Source organism: Castanea sativa, chromosome 3, assembly GCF_040712315.1.
Source record: "Castanea sativa cultivar Marrone di Chiusa Pesio chromosome 3, ASM4071231v1".
Lineage (NCBI taxonomy): Eukaryota > Viridiplantae > Streptophyta > Magnoliopsida > Fagales > Fagaceae > Castanea > Castanea sativa.
Genome location: NC_134015.1, coordinates 11,914,379 through 11,931,528, shown reverse-complemented (window position 1 = coordinate 11,931,528; position 17,150 = coordinate 11,914,379). Strand labels below are relative to the sequence as shown.

Below are 17,150 nucleotides of genomic sequence, written 5' to 3'. Positions count from 1 at the left end.
ATATCGCCCTACGACAAGCCAAAATCTCAGTTTCTTCACTAACAAAAATTGGAGAACCCCTTGCCAATAGTGCAGCCATAACCTTTCATTCCTCAATTGTGGACATTACCATTTTACCTTTTAAAAGGTATACATTAATGCTTCAATTATGGATATTAAGTAAAACAATGGATATCAAATGAGTGTAAGAGAAATATATATATATATATATATATATATATATATATATATATATATATTTTCAACAAAGCTATCAATTATTGCTCCAAAAAACATTATTCTTTATGGTCATGTAATTACTCATGTCAAGATATTTGTGGATTTATACTGTGGATTGAATTGAGAATTCCTCTCATTTCTTGCTTATAAAAGGTATTTTTCTCAGTGTTGAAAAAATACTTTTGTTGTGGTTCCATGCGGAAAGGACTACTACTATTGTGACAATTTTAACCTAAATGAAGCTTTTTAATATATTTGGAACCTTTATTCTAATATATATTAGCTCCAAAAGCTATTTAGCAATACAAGAATACATAATTTCGTGAAAAGTAAAAGATTTATACAAGAACATGGCAACTAGACTGATACTTGAAGCTTAGTAGCTCACAAACATCTATAGACTCATAGGTTTAAGAATAGTAAGGAGTTGCGGCAAGATAAAGACGAACTTTCTTATGAATACTAAGCCCAAATACCTCACTCATGTCCAACTCCTCTCCTATTGCACTACCAGGAAACTTCCAATCAAACCAATATAAGAGGTTGGCAAGAACATACCCAACTGATTTAAGTCCAGATGACATACCAGGGCATATCCTTCTTCCACCTCCAAATGAGATATATTGAAAGCCTTGGCCTATAAAATCAATCGGATTGCTATTATTAGCATTGAATCTCTCTGGAAGGAACTCCTCAGCCCTGTCCCAGAATTTGGGGTCTCTTTGAATGGCCCAAGAATTGGCATACACTCTTGTTTTACAAGGAATGTCATAGCCACCAAGTTTAGCATTTGCAGATATTTCTCTAGGAACCAAGAATGGAACAGGATAATGTAATTGAAGTGTCTCCTTGACGATACATTTTAAGTAGCACATTTGATTGACATTCTTTGATTTCCTTCCAACCACTTCTCTGACCTCTTATTGTACTTTTTTCATGATATTTGGTTTTTTCATGAGCTCTGCCATTGCCCACTCCATTATTGTTATGGAAGTATTAGTTGATCCCACAAACATATCCTGAATTTCAGACCAAATAAAAAGCTTAAGTCTATATTTGTCTGTATGTGTATGTGTATGAATAAACCTAACGCTTGGTTTAGTCGTTTGTAGGGCCGATTTGATGTATTTTGTTGCCTAAGGAGAAAATTTTATGTAGGATATTTTCTTATATTTAAGTATTAATGAGTTGCAATTTATATAGTTCTTTTTTTATAGTTTTTTTTTTGTTAAAATATCTTCTTATTGCTTTTTGAGATACAAAAATTCTAATTAAGTTTAGCTAATATTTTAATCTCAATTGATAATATAACTAAATCACATAATATTTTTGGTGACATATTTTATCTTAAATAAAATTTTATCAATTTTAATTTTGATAAACTTTGAAGTAATTATAACAAATATTGTTAGTAACATTTCGTAAGCAATACATGTATTTATAAAAGAAGCTAGCCTTTTAATAAAATTTAGTACTTTAATTAGAGAATTTTCATTTATTTGTAAAACTTCTTTTAAAAAACTATATTTAAAAAAAAAGTAATTTAACTAGAATAAAAGAAATATTAAAGTATAGAACAATAAAACCCGGTTTATAAAAAGCGCAATTGTGACTTTATTAACTAACAGAATCACCTTATAGGCTTATACTCTAAACTTTGTACAAGTAAGAACTAATTCACCATACTCAATGAATGACGAATGCAAATTATAAACTATTTATATTTTATATTTATATATTTAGTGATTTTCACACAGACATTAAGATTTGGTTAAAATCTTTATTATAAGAAAAAAGGGCTACCAATAAAAACAAGTGTAGATAGAAGTCAATAAAAATAAAAAAGTAATTCTAAAGCCACATATTTTATCACACAAATTTTTAATAATTATCTTATATAATAGAATGTGATTAATTATTTGTCATATTTACATAAATCTACAACTCAATATTCTACCATGTCAGAATTATAGCAATGCAATCACACAAAAGGGTATGGTCTAGATTAAATAAAAAAAGAAAAAGCTCTCTAATCTTTATCAATCCATTCACCTATCCTTTAATCAATTACATACGACAAAAACAAGGGACCTACTTTGCCGTACTTGAACATGCAGCATTCAGGTGGCTGCCTAATCTGACGTAATAAATTAAGTTTATATGTGAAAGAAAAACAAAGTGAATAATACAAAAAGAAAAAGAAAAGAAAAAATCAAAGTTAAGCTCAGCAACAAAAAGATTAAATTTAAAAAAAAAAAAAAAAGAAAGGTAAAGGGAAAGCCAACAAGAAATGGAAATGAAAGGTAAGTAGTCATTCGTAGAGATAATCACTGTTTTGTTTGGGAAACTATTAATTTTGAATTTTTATTTTAATAGTTTGAGAAAGGAGTGGGTTTACCTTCTTGTTTTGGGGAATAAGAATGCGCTAAACAGAGTGCACAACATTAGAAGAGTAAAGGGATAATTTTTATTTATTGGCTAATGTTTGAAGCCTAATTAAAATTTCTACACTATGAGATATGTATATAAGGACCTTAGGTCATTATCTAAGTGGTATGGTGGAAGAATCGATACTTGTGGTTTGTATAAGGCCTTATGAGATCAAGAGATTGAAACTTTTAAGTTACATTTGAAGTCATGATCTTAGTTAAAAAAAAATTCACACAACTTCGCATTTAGGTAACAATAACGAGGTATGTGTAAAAGTATTTATCCTTAACATTCTAGAGCTACTCTAAGGGATTATTTTTTATGTAATTTCGATGTGTGGGGGATTAAAGGCTGCAATCACCTCAAGGAATGGGTTAGGGGTTCATCTTTGTTAGAAATACTGAATTCAATAGTATTGTATTTCTCACTAAAACAATATACATGAGTGCCTTTACATAGAATGCATATGAGTGCAGTACAAACAAATATGAGTGCAGTACAAGTAAGAGTGTAGTACAATATGTGCTATACAAGTAAGTAACCTAGTTGGGCCAAGCCCACAATACTATACATACGTTAATAGCCCCCCTCAACCTTAAGGTGGATGTGAGACCAGCTTGAGGTTGTCAACTAAATCACGAAGGCGTCCCTTAGGATGGGACTTGGTGAAGATGTCTGTAAGTTGATCTTTAGAGGAGACAGAGAAGAGCTTGAGAGGACCATGAACAAGATGATAACGGATAAAATGACAATCAATCTCGATATGTTTAGTCCGTTCATGGAAGACATCATTGTGAGCAAAGTGAATGGCACTTTGATTATCACAATAAAGAAGAGTAGCAGAGGATGTAGACACACCTAAGTCCTTAAGAAGCCATCGTAACCAAAGGAGCTTATATGTGGTATCAGCAAGAGCACGATATTCTGCTTCAGTACTAGAGCGGGCCACAAAGGTTTGTTTCTTACTTCGCCAAGAAATCAAGGAAGAGCCAAGGAGAAAACAATAGCCAGTGGTGGACCTACGATAAGTGGGATCTCCTGCCCAATCAGCATCAGAGAATGCACGGAGTACAAGAGGAGACTGAGCTGAGTAGAAAAGGCCATGGAAGAGAGTGCCATTCAAGTATTGAAGAATGCGCAGAACAGCAGCATAGTGAGTCGACTGTGGAGCAGACAAATACTGGCTGACCTAATGAACAACATAGGAAATGTCTGGACGAGTAACTGTGAGATAGACTAGGCTGCCAACCAATCGTCTGTAAAGAGAAGGATTAGACAATGGTTTCCCTCCCCCCGAGGGAGTCAGATGCGCATTAAGCTCAACTGGGGTGTCAACAGTCTTGCTGTTAGTGAGTTCAGCACAAGACAAAAGGTCAGAAGCATACTTAGCTTGAGTAATATAAAGACCATCTGAGGAACGAGTGATTTCAAGACCCAAGAAATAGCTAAGTTGTCCAAGATCTTTCATCTCAAACTGTTGACTGAGAAAATCCTTGAGTTCTTGTATGCCACTAAGGTCATCACCAGTTATGATCATATCATCCACATAGAGGAGAAGTAAAATGGTGCCTTTATCCGTACGACGAAGAAATAAGGCAGCATCATAAGGATTGGTAGTGTAACCCAAGCGAAAGATGGTAGAGCTAAATCTGCAAACCAAGCTCGAGGAGCTTGTTTAAGACCATACAATGCACGTCGAAGGATGCAAACCTTGTTTAATTCAATGGAGAGACCTAGAGGAGGTTGCATGTAAACTTCTTCACTCAAATCCCCATTAAGGAATGCATTTTTAACATCTATTTGAAAAAGATCCCATTTTCTAGCAGTAGCAACAGCCAGGAGGGCACGAACAGATGAGATGCGAGCAACTGGAGCAAAAGTCTTTTCATAATCAATCCCATACTCCTGTGTAAAACCTTTTGCAACAAGACGAGCCTTATAGCGCTCAATGGACCCATCTGAGCGAGTCTTAATCTTGTAGATCCAATTACAACCAACCACAGACTGTCCAGGAGGGAGAGTAACCAGGTCCTAAGTATGGTTTTTGGTTAATGCATCAAGTTCCTCTTTCATTGCAATCTGCCATAAAGGGTCAGTGGAGGCCTCACGATAGGTTTGAGGCTCGTGGAGTGTAGCAATGGGAGTGTAACAATGATAATCAAGTAAATGTGTAGGAATGGATCTTACCCGGGTTGAGTGACGAGGTGGAATGTCTTGTGGAGGTAGAAGGTCTAGTGGAGGATCTTCAGGCGGAGCAGGAGCGGGGGACCCAGGCTCAAGTTGGGGTAGCTCGTCATCAATCTGTTCATCTTCGACCTGTCTAGAATAGGCATAAAAAAGATCTGGAGGTTGAATAGAGAAGTCCAAAGGAGCATCAAGAGGATTTGGAGAAGGAACACGAGACTCCTCTAGAAAGACTTCAAGTACAGATGAGGTAGTTAGGGAAGAACAAAAATGAGAGAGTTCAACAAACAAGCGGTGTTCCCAGAAGATAACATTACGAGAAACACGAAGACGATGAGAGACAGGATCATAACACCGATACCCCTTTTGTGTTTCGCCATAACCAAGGAAACAACAAAGTCTAGATCGAGGCTCAAGTTTGTTGTGCTCATGAGACTGAAGAAGAACGAAACAAGCAGATCCAAAGGAGCGAAGGTGATGATAGTCAGTGGTGACCCAAAGAGGCGCTCATACGGAGTTTGATTATGGATGACAGTGCTTGGAATGCGGTTAATAGTGTGAACAGCATGACGAGAAGTTTCACCCAAGAATGGGGGAGGAACTTTGGTAGAAAGAAGAAGAGCATGAACAGTGTCAAGAATATGATGAAGTTTTCGTTTAGCTCGACCATTTTGCTGAGAGGTACCTAGACAGGTTAGATGATGTACAGTGCCATAGGAGTGTAACAGAGCTTGAAAAGCATATTGAGTATATTCACGAGCATTATCAGAACGAAAAATTTTGATTCTTTTGGAGAATTGGGTTTCAACCATATTTGCAAAGTTACTGTATATTGGCAAAATTTCAAAACAAGATTTCATAGGAAAGATCCAACTGTAACGAGAATAATCATCGATAAAAACAATAAAATATCGAGATCTACCAATACTAGCAACAGGAGAAGGTCCCCAAACATCAGAATGAATTAACTCAAAAATACTATTAGAAATAGAATCACTATTATTAAAAGGTAAAGCTGGCTATTTTCCTAACTGGCATGAAGTGCAATCAAAATTGTCTTTGGACACAGAACCTAATAGACCCTTAGAAGCTAACTGTTGTACCCGAGAAGAGAGTGCATGACCAAGACGAGAGTGCCAAAGTGAGATAGAGGGTAAGAAAGACACCGCAGCGACAACAGCAGCAACAAACACCGGAGCAACAAGTGGAAGATGAAGATTGTCCACGGGAAACATACGCCCAACTCTAGGACCGGTCCCAAGCTTTTGCCCCGTCCTCGGATCCTGCACAATACTCCCAGAATAGTAAAAAATAAGGCGATAAGCTAGTTCAGCTAATTGTCTCACAGAACACAAATTATAGGATAGGTCAGGAACATGGTAGACCCTAGGAACAGAGAGGTTGGAGGTCGAAACAAAACCTAGACTATTCCCATGCATGCTGGAACCATTAGCTATGTGAATATTTAGGGGATGTGGAGCAGGGTCAAGTTTGGAGAATAAGGACGAGTGAGGTGTCATGTGATTGCAACAGGCAAAATCAAAAAGTCAAGTTTGAGACATACCAGGTAAAACTGAGAGAGCAATGGAAAGAGATGCATTACCAGCCATACGAACAACCTGAGCTATGATCTCCTGTAGTTCAGTGGGTGAGAGGTTGATAGTGGATCCAGAAGACTAGGACTCAGCTGAAATGGGAGGCATTGGCGGAGTAGACTCAGTATTAGCAACTGCAGCAGTAGATTTGTTGCGACGGTAACAAGTCTCAATAGTGTGGCCAGGACGCTTGCAATAGTTGCAGAACTTTTTGTTGGTCTGTCTGCGACGATTGCTGGAGCCAGAAGGATCACCTGAGTGCTGAGGTTGCTCTATGGGTGGAGCAGAAGGAGTAAGGGCCAGAACATTAAACTTACCCTGGGCTTGAAGAGTTGCAAGGCGAGCTTCTTCTCTTACTAACTCGTTCACAGTAGTATCAAGAAAGGGAGGAGGACTACGATTAAGAAGCTGACCTCGAATGGGCTCATAGTCCTTGTGGAGTGACATCAAGAACTCATAGAGACGAAATTCATCTCTAATAGTAGCATATTGTTGAGCATCTTTTGAGCATGCCTAAGTTGGATCAGAAAGGTCAATTTGGTCTCAAATGAAGCTAAGCTAATCATAGTAGTCATTGATGGACTGCCCCGGTTCTTGCCTGAGTTGATGCAATTCAACCACTAACTGATATTTCATGGATCCGTGAGTAGTAGAGTATCTTTTGGCTAACATATCCCATGCTGATTTCGCATCATCAAAGTTGCCCAGCAAATTGGAGATGGAGGGAATGGAAGTGTTTCGAATCCATGTGAGGATCATGTGATTGTGACTATCCCATTCAATCATGCGACTGAGGAAGGCAGTATCTTCTTCACTTGCCCCCTCATAGGAATAGTGATTGCACCAGTACAATAATGCCAGAGCATGTGACCCTTAAGAAAACTGCGCATAGCTTGAGACCAAGATAAGTAATTCCTAGTCCCCTCCAATACAGTATTGATGGGGCGAGGAAGAAAAACATCATTTTTATCCATTTAGAGACACAATATGCAAAAACAAACTGCGAAAATGAAATCTATGCGAAAAACTGAGTAAGGAGAACCTGCGCTGCAAAAAGTCAACTCTGGAAAAAGTCAACGGTCAACGGTCGGTCAACGGTTTGAGATGATGTCAGCAAGATGACGTGTCGCTGACGTCAGCAGGTGACTGGATGCTGACGTCAGCTAGGGCTGACGTGGCACTGATGACGTCATCCTGAAAGGATGACAGCGCGTGAGCTTCAGCGCAGGTTCTTTAAGCGGTGCGTGGAGGCGCGTGTGGTCTCCGATGGCTGTGAGGCTTCCACGAACGGGTAGATTGGAGCAAGACGATCTTCATGGTACCTTCAGAAAATTTATCGGAGCAAGATTCACAGCGGTGCCGGAAAAGGCAGTGGTCTTTGCGGTGTTCGAACTCCTCAACGGCGGCTGCTACAGGTCCGGAACCTAAAGACGATGTCTGGAAGACTTGAAGGTTCAACGGCAAAAAGCTGTGACAGTTGTTGTGACAGCGGAAGTAATATTAAGAATGGAGTTACACCAATAAAGACAAAACTGCTAAGAAAAGGTCAGAGTAGTGGCTCTGATACCATGTTAGAAATACTGAATTCAATAGTATTGTATTTCTCACTGAAACAATATACATTAGTGCCTTTATATAGGAGGCATATGAGTGCTATACAAGCAAATATGAGTGCAGTACAATGTGTGCTATACAAGTAAGTAACCTAGTTGGGCCAAGCCCACAATACTATACATACATTAACAATCTTCAAAGAGTTGAGACTGCACTGCGCTAGGAAAAGAAGAGAGAGAGAGAGAGAGAGAGAGAGAGAGAGTAGTAGGATTGCTTTGATGCTGTCTTGATTTTGATCAAAGTCAAGGATGCCATCTTCTTTAAGCTGGAGGAGAATTTCTACAAAATTTTTCTTATCGGACTGGCCACCATCTGTTGTCAACATCTTGTCCTTGTGCTCCTTAATCACCAATTTGAACAATGCATCTATGTCTTTAAAAGTCCTTTTCTGTCTTAAGGTTACACCTGAAAGCACATCTAACCATCCCAAAAAAGGAAAATAGTCTCTAAAACAGAAACATGCAAATTCCTCCATTTTCCTCATCCACAACTCCCCATACGTTCTCTTACCATCTTGTCCTTCATTTCTTTGTCCTATAACAGTTCTAAATACAATGTTGTTTGAGACAGAAAGCAACATCTCACTTATATTAACCTGTTTTCCTTCTAGACATGAACATTGTATCTTCTTGATCATAATATCAACCTCTTCTTCCCTCAAGAATTGAAATCTATCAGGGCTCAAAAGCTCTTGAACACAAATCTTTTTAACTTTTCTCCAATACTAACCATAGGGTGCAAACACCAAGTCTGTGCTTCCATTGAGAAAGATATCTACAGCAGTTGTTCTTGCCCGATTCGCAATGACAATATCGTGGCTCTTCAGCATTTCTTTCACCATTTTTGGGGAGGAAACTACAAGAGTTGGAACACAACCTAAGTGCAAGAACATTAAGGGACCATGCTTGTTGGAAAGGGCTTGGAAAGAGCGGTGGGAAAGTGAGCCTATTTGATGAAGGTTACCAACTATTGGTAGCTTTGGTGGGGATGGAGGTAAATTGAGATTTCCAACTCTATTGAGTCTAAGCAGAAGGAGAAGGGTAAGAGGTAGAAGAAGAAGTGGAATAAGGAAGTGAAGGGTATGTGCTAGTACTCCATGCGACTCTTGCCACAATGATTGCAACAACTTTAGATCCATTAGTCTGTGTTATTTCTGAGAATGGAACTAACGTTTAGATGAAATATATATTGGCACCTTGACACCTTTTCCTTGATTACATTTACGAAGGGTGGGCTTGAGATCTGCTAATTTTATTGAAATTGAAATTATTTTACTGAAAATACTGTAAGTTAGCTGAAATAGTACAGTGAAATTCATGAATAGTATCAAAAATTACAATAAAACTCATAAATAGTGACAAAAATAAATATTAAAATAAATTGGTAAAAATAATTTTTACCAACCCGAAATATAAATCAAATCATTGAGCTCCAATAATGCATACTTGAGCTGTTGAGCAATTTGTCTGCTGTGTGGATTGACTGATTTGATTCAATTCCGTACGCTTCATTTATAATCTTCATGGTTTTTTTTTAAAGTGGCGGACCAATTTTTCTTTTCCTCCTCGGGGCATGGTTGCAAGACTTTTTGATTTTTTTTTTTAAATTTTAAAAGGCTAATTGTAATGTTGTATGGCATTAAAAAAAAAAGGTGCAATATCTATAATATTTTTACAATATTTTTACAACAAAGGTAATAAGTTGTTACTAGTTCTAATTTGAACCTAATATTGAAGTTACTTTTTTACTTACTAATAATAACTTGTAACCATAATATTTATTATAGAAATATTGTGAAAATATTATAGTTATAGTATTTAAAATATAATTATTACATTATCATACTCTTTAACACCATGGGCCAGATTCTTCACGTTTTACATGGCGAACGTGTTTCTCGCCTTCACTTTTTTATATATTTCCTTTTATATTTTAAGTATGAACATTTTTATTTTTGTCTTAAATAAAAATTACAATCTCTAAGTTTGCTTGAAATTCATTTAGTCCTCTAATTTTATTTTTGTTAAATTTCTTCCCTAAGTTTTATATTTATTCAATTTAGGTATTCCTTCAAACTTATTAAAAATTTGCCATTAAATTATTTTCTCACATGAAAAAAAATCTACAAAATTAATAATGGATATTATATATAAAAGGCCTCAGAAAGTTATATGGCAATTTAATAGGAAACTGTAGGGACTGGATTTGGTGCCTAAGCCCAAACGATTGGAGGACCCAAGTCCAATAGCTTAACACAATGAATTTGTAGAGAGCGGGCTGTAAGACTAGGCTTCTATGGGTTAGATAATGTTCACTATGGGCCAAAAATAACAAGGAAGTAAGGAAAAACAGAAGGCAACCACGATATTGTGAAAGAAAATTCTTCTCGGACTTGTCCGAGGAGATTGGTTCTTGAATATATCACTATGGGACTTGTTTATAGTTTTAGTTCCTCGCGCTACCATGTTTTTCTCTGCTATTTTTCCAATCTCCCCTCTCTGGGGGACTTTTTGTTTTATATATGATAGGCCAAAAACAAAAACCCTATTGTGATGAATTAACCAATTAATTAGCCAAGTGAATTAATTACGTTCAATTACATGCAATGAACAAAGTAGCACAAACAAATCACCAAGTAATTAAATATGCAGCGGAAATTAAATGACACGGTGATTTGTTTACGAATGAAGAAAACCTACATGGCAAAAACCCCCACCGGGTGATTTTAAAGTCACCACTCTTGAGAATCTACTATTATCAAAATAAGCGGTTACAAGTAGAAGAATCCCAGTACCTTATACCAACCTACAGTTGAACTCTTACTCCAATACCCAATTGGATTTGTTCTGTAGTGACAATCTCTCCTTATATTGCACGACTCCCAGTACGTGACTAACCAAAAGATGCGCGGATCCCAGTACGCGACTTGATTACCAACTTGAGAAGGATGTTGACTGCAAAGTTCTTTTGTTCATCACACGATGAAATTCATGAAGTTGCTTGGTCACAAAACCCTATGGTGTTCAAACACAACAGTTTCTTTAAGAACTAGCACAAACTAGGTTTTTGCTCACACTTGTGAAATTATGCTTTTGTGCAATTATGCTCTTTTCTATGTAACCTCATACGGCCCTTAAAATAATCCTTATATATGTTTAGGATTGTGAGAAAAGAAAGCCCAAACACATACTCACACATACTCACACGATGAAATTCATGAAGTTGCTTGGTCACAAAACTCTATGGTGTTCAAACACAACAGCTTCTTCAAGAACTAGCACAAACTAGGTTTTTTATCACACTTGTGAAATTATGCTTTTGTGTAATTATGCTCTTTTCTATGTAACCTCATACGGCCCTTAAAATAATCCTTATATATGTTTAAGGTTGTGAGAAAAGAAAACCCAAACACATACTCACGGATTGAATGAAAAACAGTTTTGAAAAACTATGTTTCATAAACCTCGATAGATAGCCATATATCGAGCTAGTTGTCGAGCCACGGGTTTCAGCAGCTTTTAAACCTCGATAGATACTAGATGTTGAGATTTAAAATCCAGCACTTCTTCACTTGATTCTTGGATAGACTTGCATGGCTTTAACACTTGAACTCGAAACCTTATTTCTTAAAGTATTAAACACATCCTAGATCTACCCAATTACAAGTAAAGTACGTTTTGTCAAAGGATTAGCTAATACATAAAATGTTGACATATGTTCCTAACATGAAATCACATATGTCCTAACAATCTCACCCTTTGGCAATCCGTGACAAAACCACAACAAACAAATGAACATATGAGAGAAGTCATAAATCACTCAACTCATACTCACTTGTTAAGTGCAATAAAATCTATCCTAACACAAACTCTTGAAAAACTTTGCAAGAAGAAAGTTAATGGCAAGTAGACTTTGACAACTTGTATTTCTGAAACACTTTAAACAAAATTTATCAAGGTATCTCAATGTGAGACAGAAATAAAAGATTGCATACAGTAAATAAGAAACATGTGTATAAAGAGAAAAAAGAAACAATACATGGAAGAATAGGTGAAAGAATTGTAATAACGACTCAAATGTATATATATCAACAAGTACAAGGTTTGCTATCATAATATGATCACAAGATCTAAGGTACATAAACAATGCATCTAAAAAAGAGAGGAAAGAAAAAGATACATCAAAATACTCACCACATCCCCCAAAAATATGAATACTCATGAACACTCCCCCTATCTCGTAAACTAACCCTCCCTCTATGAGTATGACTACTCTCATATCCAACTACTTCCACTTTTTGTCACGAGTGACAAAGGATAAGTACATTAAGGAAAAATCTCATCATCACTAGGCGAGCCAGCATCATCACCCTCATCAACATTATCACTGCTGGAGCCATCGTCACTCTCATCCTTGGACATCGGTGGAGATGGAGAAGAGGCAATAGTGAAACCACCCATGATAGCCTGTCGTTGTGTGATGCGACCAACACGGGTGTTAACCTGACAGAACTCATCACTAAGTGTGTTAAGACGAGCATCCATGAGCACAAGCTGTGCCATGATGGCCTCAAGTGTCACTCCACCCGCTGAAGATGAAGGAGCGGAGGGGATGGAGCGTTAGAAGCTAGAGGAGCAGCTGTCTCGGTCTGAGTCCTCCTCGAGCGAAGCTATGTAAAACTCCGCTTAACAATAGCGGCATCAATGGCACACATAAACGAGAAGTGAGAAGACTCAGGATAGGAGACAAAAAAATGGCGAAGGAGCTGAGTGATAATCGAAGGGAAGATGAGCTTATTATAGATTGCCGTGCCCCTATACACATCTACAAGGGAGAGTATGAAATGAGAAGGGAAATCTATGGTAAGATCCTTGATGAGGAATAACAAAAATTGAGCACGAGGCTCTGTGATAGTGTTATAGTGAGAGAGCATGAGAATGCATTAACATGTGACATGATAAAATAAATTCATCATAGGCTTAGCTTAATCCAAACCTACCAGAACACAACATAGCAACAAAGTAAACACACATCTAAAATGCATGAAACATTGTTATAATGCACATGTGATGCAATGTATGAAGTTTAAAGATCATTTTGACAAAACCCATCCCAAAGAGCAAAAACTTCATTGATTTTGAAAAATCTCAAAACTTTCCAAAAATCTCAAAAGTGAGGTCAAACATATGAAATGCATGATGAAGAATGGGATTAAAGACCTTACCAGTGAAGAAAAACAAGATTAAGGTCAAAGGAAGCTTGAGAATGAAGTTTGAAGTGAGTGAGAGGTGTTTGGGAGTTGAAAAGACTTAAAGCAGTTAAGAGAAAACGAGGAGAATGGATCTGAAATCTCGAGGTGCATATATATAGGAACTGCATAAACCTCGATCGATCGAGAGCTATCGAGGTTTCAAAATGCGCTTTTTAGCTATCGAACTAGTTATCAAGGATCTGATGAGACTTTTTCAATAATGAAGCTCAATGGATCGAGGTAGCTATCGAGGAGACAGAAAGTTTCTCGATTGATCGAGCTAGCTATCGAGAGCTATTGAGAATGCGATAAAGAAAAGTTGAAGGGTCTTGATAGATAGCTTAGCTGTTGAGAGTTATCGATGAGCTATCGAGATTGCTGAAAAATAGTTTTTCAAGGAAGAGAAAAACACAGATATGAATGCAATCAAGCATGCTACTCAACCAAAGATCCAAACAGCATTTCAAGCTCTCAAAATCATCTCTCAATCAAGAAAAAAAAATGTCATGCATTTAGATCCAAAACACATACACACACACACACACAACAAATCTAACCAATTTTATATTTCAAAAACAAGTTAAGACAGTTTAGTGAGTATGCATCAACACAAGTAAACCTTGTGATAGACAAATCACATTGTACTTGCACATATATCAAAAGTAGCAGAGAATATTGCATGTTGTGTGTGAAAATATCGCAAGATTGCATAAGTGTGTGTGAAAATATCGCAAGATTGCATAAGTGTATCTATGTTATGACGATTTGAGATATGAGTAAATCAATTTAACTTACACACGATCATAACTGTTTGATGAGGACTATCACCTTCAAGATACATCCTATAACTCGCACATCTCCTAGAATATACGCTTGCAATCATGTTTTAAAGCATTTTGATATTTTTGCTTTGATTTTTCTTTGCATGTTTTTCTTTTATTAAGCATATCATACATGGGTATATAAGAAAGAGAAAAGAAATACTCAATTATGTTAAACTTTTTGACATTGCACTTTTGCTATGCTGAAGTATACTGATGTTATTTCATGATTGGCGGGAAACAGTGGTGAGATGGTTATTTATGCATTTTTCTTAGAATTTTTTAGTCATTCTTGTTAAAACGAGTGATACGAGTGTTAAGTACAAGAGATCATTTAATCTTACTCATCACAAACAAGAACCACAAAGCTCGCTTGCTTAGTTGTGCACAAAGATGCTCATCTAAGCTACAGAAGATATAAAGTTTAGAAAATTTTGTTTCATTGGCCATTCAAGGTACACAAGTACCAATGTACAGAAACACACATTGTTTTTGTATTTTTCTGATTTTTCAATTTTTTATTTTATTTTTATGAATAAAAAGAAACAAAAACAAAAATGAAAAACAACCAAACAAAAACATGTGAAATAAAGCAATGCATAAAAACTAGATTGTCTCAAAATAAGAAAACAAAACAAACAAGTAATGTAAACATAACCAAAAGAGGGAGAGAGAGAAAAAGTGACTAAATCACTTGGAGCCCTTTTCCTTCCACACCATGGAAGAACCTTTCCTTTGGGCAAAACCTTGAACCGGTGGTGAGGGGGAAGAATTGAAACCATTCAGGTTCAAAAGGAACATGAGGGCCTTGAGGGATCTCCAAGAGGAGCAAGAGAGGATGGAAGTTGATTCTGGGTTCCCAACGAAATCATGTTGGTGCTCTGTTGGGTGGCTAACCACTTATAGCAATTGAGTCGAGTATGTCCAGCTGCGTCATAGTGATGACAGAGATGTTGTTTCTTTTCTTTAAACTTTTGAGCATTACTCTTCTTAGCCCTAGAGTTTTTGGTTTCTTTCTTAGTAAGCTTAGGGGGTGCTCCTAAGATAGATATACCCTTATTTATGTTCTCACTAGCTATCATAGTTTTAGCATCATTATTTTCAGAATCAATATTGTTAACAGGAGAAACAAAAATAGTATTACTAGAAGAAGCAATATTAGGAGAAGAAAAATCATACCCTAACCCGGTTTGACCGGAGGCAGATTTTTGCATGCAGAGCATCTCATCAAGTTTTGCACTTGAAGTCCTTTCCAACTGAGCTCTCACGTAGAACAGTTCCGCCTCAAGCTTCTTGGTCTTCTCAGTTAAGAAATTGTTCTCAAACCTCAGTGCTCCAATAGTTTGATTTGCTTCATCAAACTTTGTGGAGAGTTGTTCTCGTTCAATCTCCACATCACTGAGCTTCTTGATGGCCAACCTATACAGCTTCTCATGTTTTTCGGAGACCTTGTATAGCTTTACATAGGTAGGGATGGCAATTTAGATCCGGCCCGCGGATACCCGGCCCGGCCCGACCCTAATGGGCCGGATTTTACCCGGCCCGATAAAGAATAGGGTCGGGTATGGGTTTTTTTTAAAAAACCCGAAGCGGGTTCGGGTCGGGTCCGGGTTTTATAAAAAAATCCGAAACCCGCCCCGGATAAAAACCCGGTTATGGAGGATAAGACATTTTCTAAGAATTTCTTAGTCTTTTTCATTTGTTAGTTGAAGGATAAGACATTTTGTAATTTCCTAGACTTGTGGGATTTATTTTGTAGCTTTTTAAGTGATTTGTTGATTTAAAATCTTAGTTGTGATTTATTGATTTATGATTAACTTATAATTTGGTTTGATTTGGTTGCCCTATAATGTGGCCTAAATGCCAAATTTTGGCATTTGGGCCATGTTAAATGGCTTGAATAGGCTTGAATCTAGGGAAAAAATTTAATGGGCTTAAAAAAAAAAAAATTTTTGTTAGGCTAGATTTGGGCCTAAGAAGATAAACGGGGCCCGCGGGACTCGTGGGGCCCGACGGGGCGGGTATGGGCCCCGGGAAAAAAACCCGATTAATAATCGGGCCGGGTCCGGGTTCCGGGTCTTAGCCCGCGGGTCGGGTCCGGGTATGCAAAAACCCGGCCCGAACCCGACCCGTTGCCATTCCTATACATAGGTTGTGTGGATGTCATCTTGTTCATCCATCTTCTCAAATTTTGGCTTCATTAAGTTTTCTTCTTCATCCACATTTTCTACAATCCCTTCAGTAGGATTGACAGTGGCAGTGAAGGCATTCAGGATTCTGTCATCCTTATTTTTGGAATCATCCTCAAGTTTGGTGTCACTCAAGGTAGCAGCAAGTGCCTTTCTTTTCCCAATAGACTTGAGATAAGTGGGGCACTCTTGTTCCATGTGAACGAATCCTTGACACCCGAAACACTTGGGTCTTGAGGGAACAATGTACTGACGGTCATCCCTAGCATCCTTCTTCCCTTTGTCTTGGCTCTTAGACTGTGAAGAACTTGATTACCTACGGTCCTTGTTGAAGCCCTTTGCATTGGCATTCTTCATGAACTTCTTGAACTGCTAGGTGATGTAGGAATTCATTTTAGAATCTTCATCATCGAAAGACTCATCAGTGCCACTGCTCTTGGCCTTCAGTGCCATGCTCTTGGCCTTTAGTTCCATGCTCTTGCTCTTGCTCTTGCTTGACTTCCTTAGCCTAGACAAACCCAACTTATAGGTCTGCAGATTTCCAACAAAATTTGTCAAAGGAATCTTGTCACTATCCTTTGATTTCTCAATGGCGGTAATCTTGGCATGAAAGCTCTCGGGTAGAGATCTGAGCACCTTTCTCACAATCTTGGGTTCGGAAATGGTTTCCCCAAGATTGAAAGCTGAGTTCACTATGTCCTTGAGCCTGGCATAGAACTCATCAAATGACTCATCCTCCTCCATCTTGATTTCTTCGAAGCTAGTAGTGAGCCTCAAAGGCTTCGAATACTTGACAGCCTTAATTCCTTCATAGGTTGTCTAGAGAATGGTCCATGCCTCCTTTGCA

The 17,150-nt window shown here is 37.6% G+C and overlaps 1 pseudogene; it reads right to left on the bottom strand.

The window, feature by feature from the left end:
- Positions 1–629: 629 nt before the first annotated feature.
- Positions 630–9,180, bottom strand: LOC142628519 (phenylacetaldehyde oxime monooxygenase CYP71AN24-like; annotated as a pseudogene).
- Between the last annotated feature and the right edge of the window lie 7,970 nt (positions 9,181–17,150).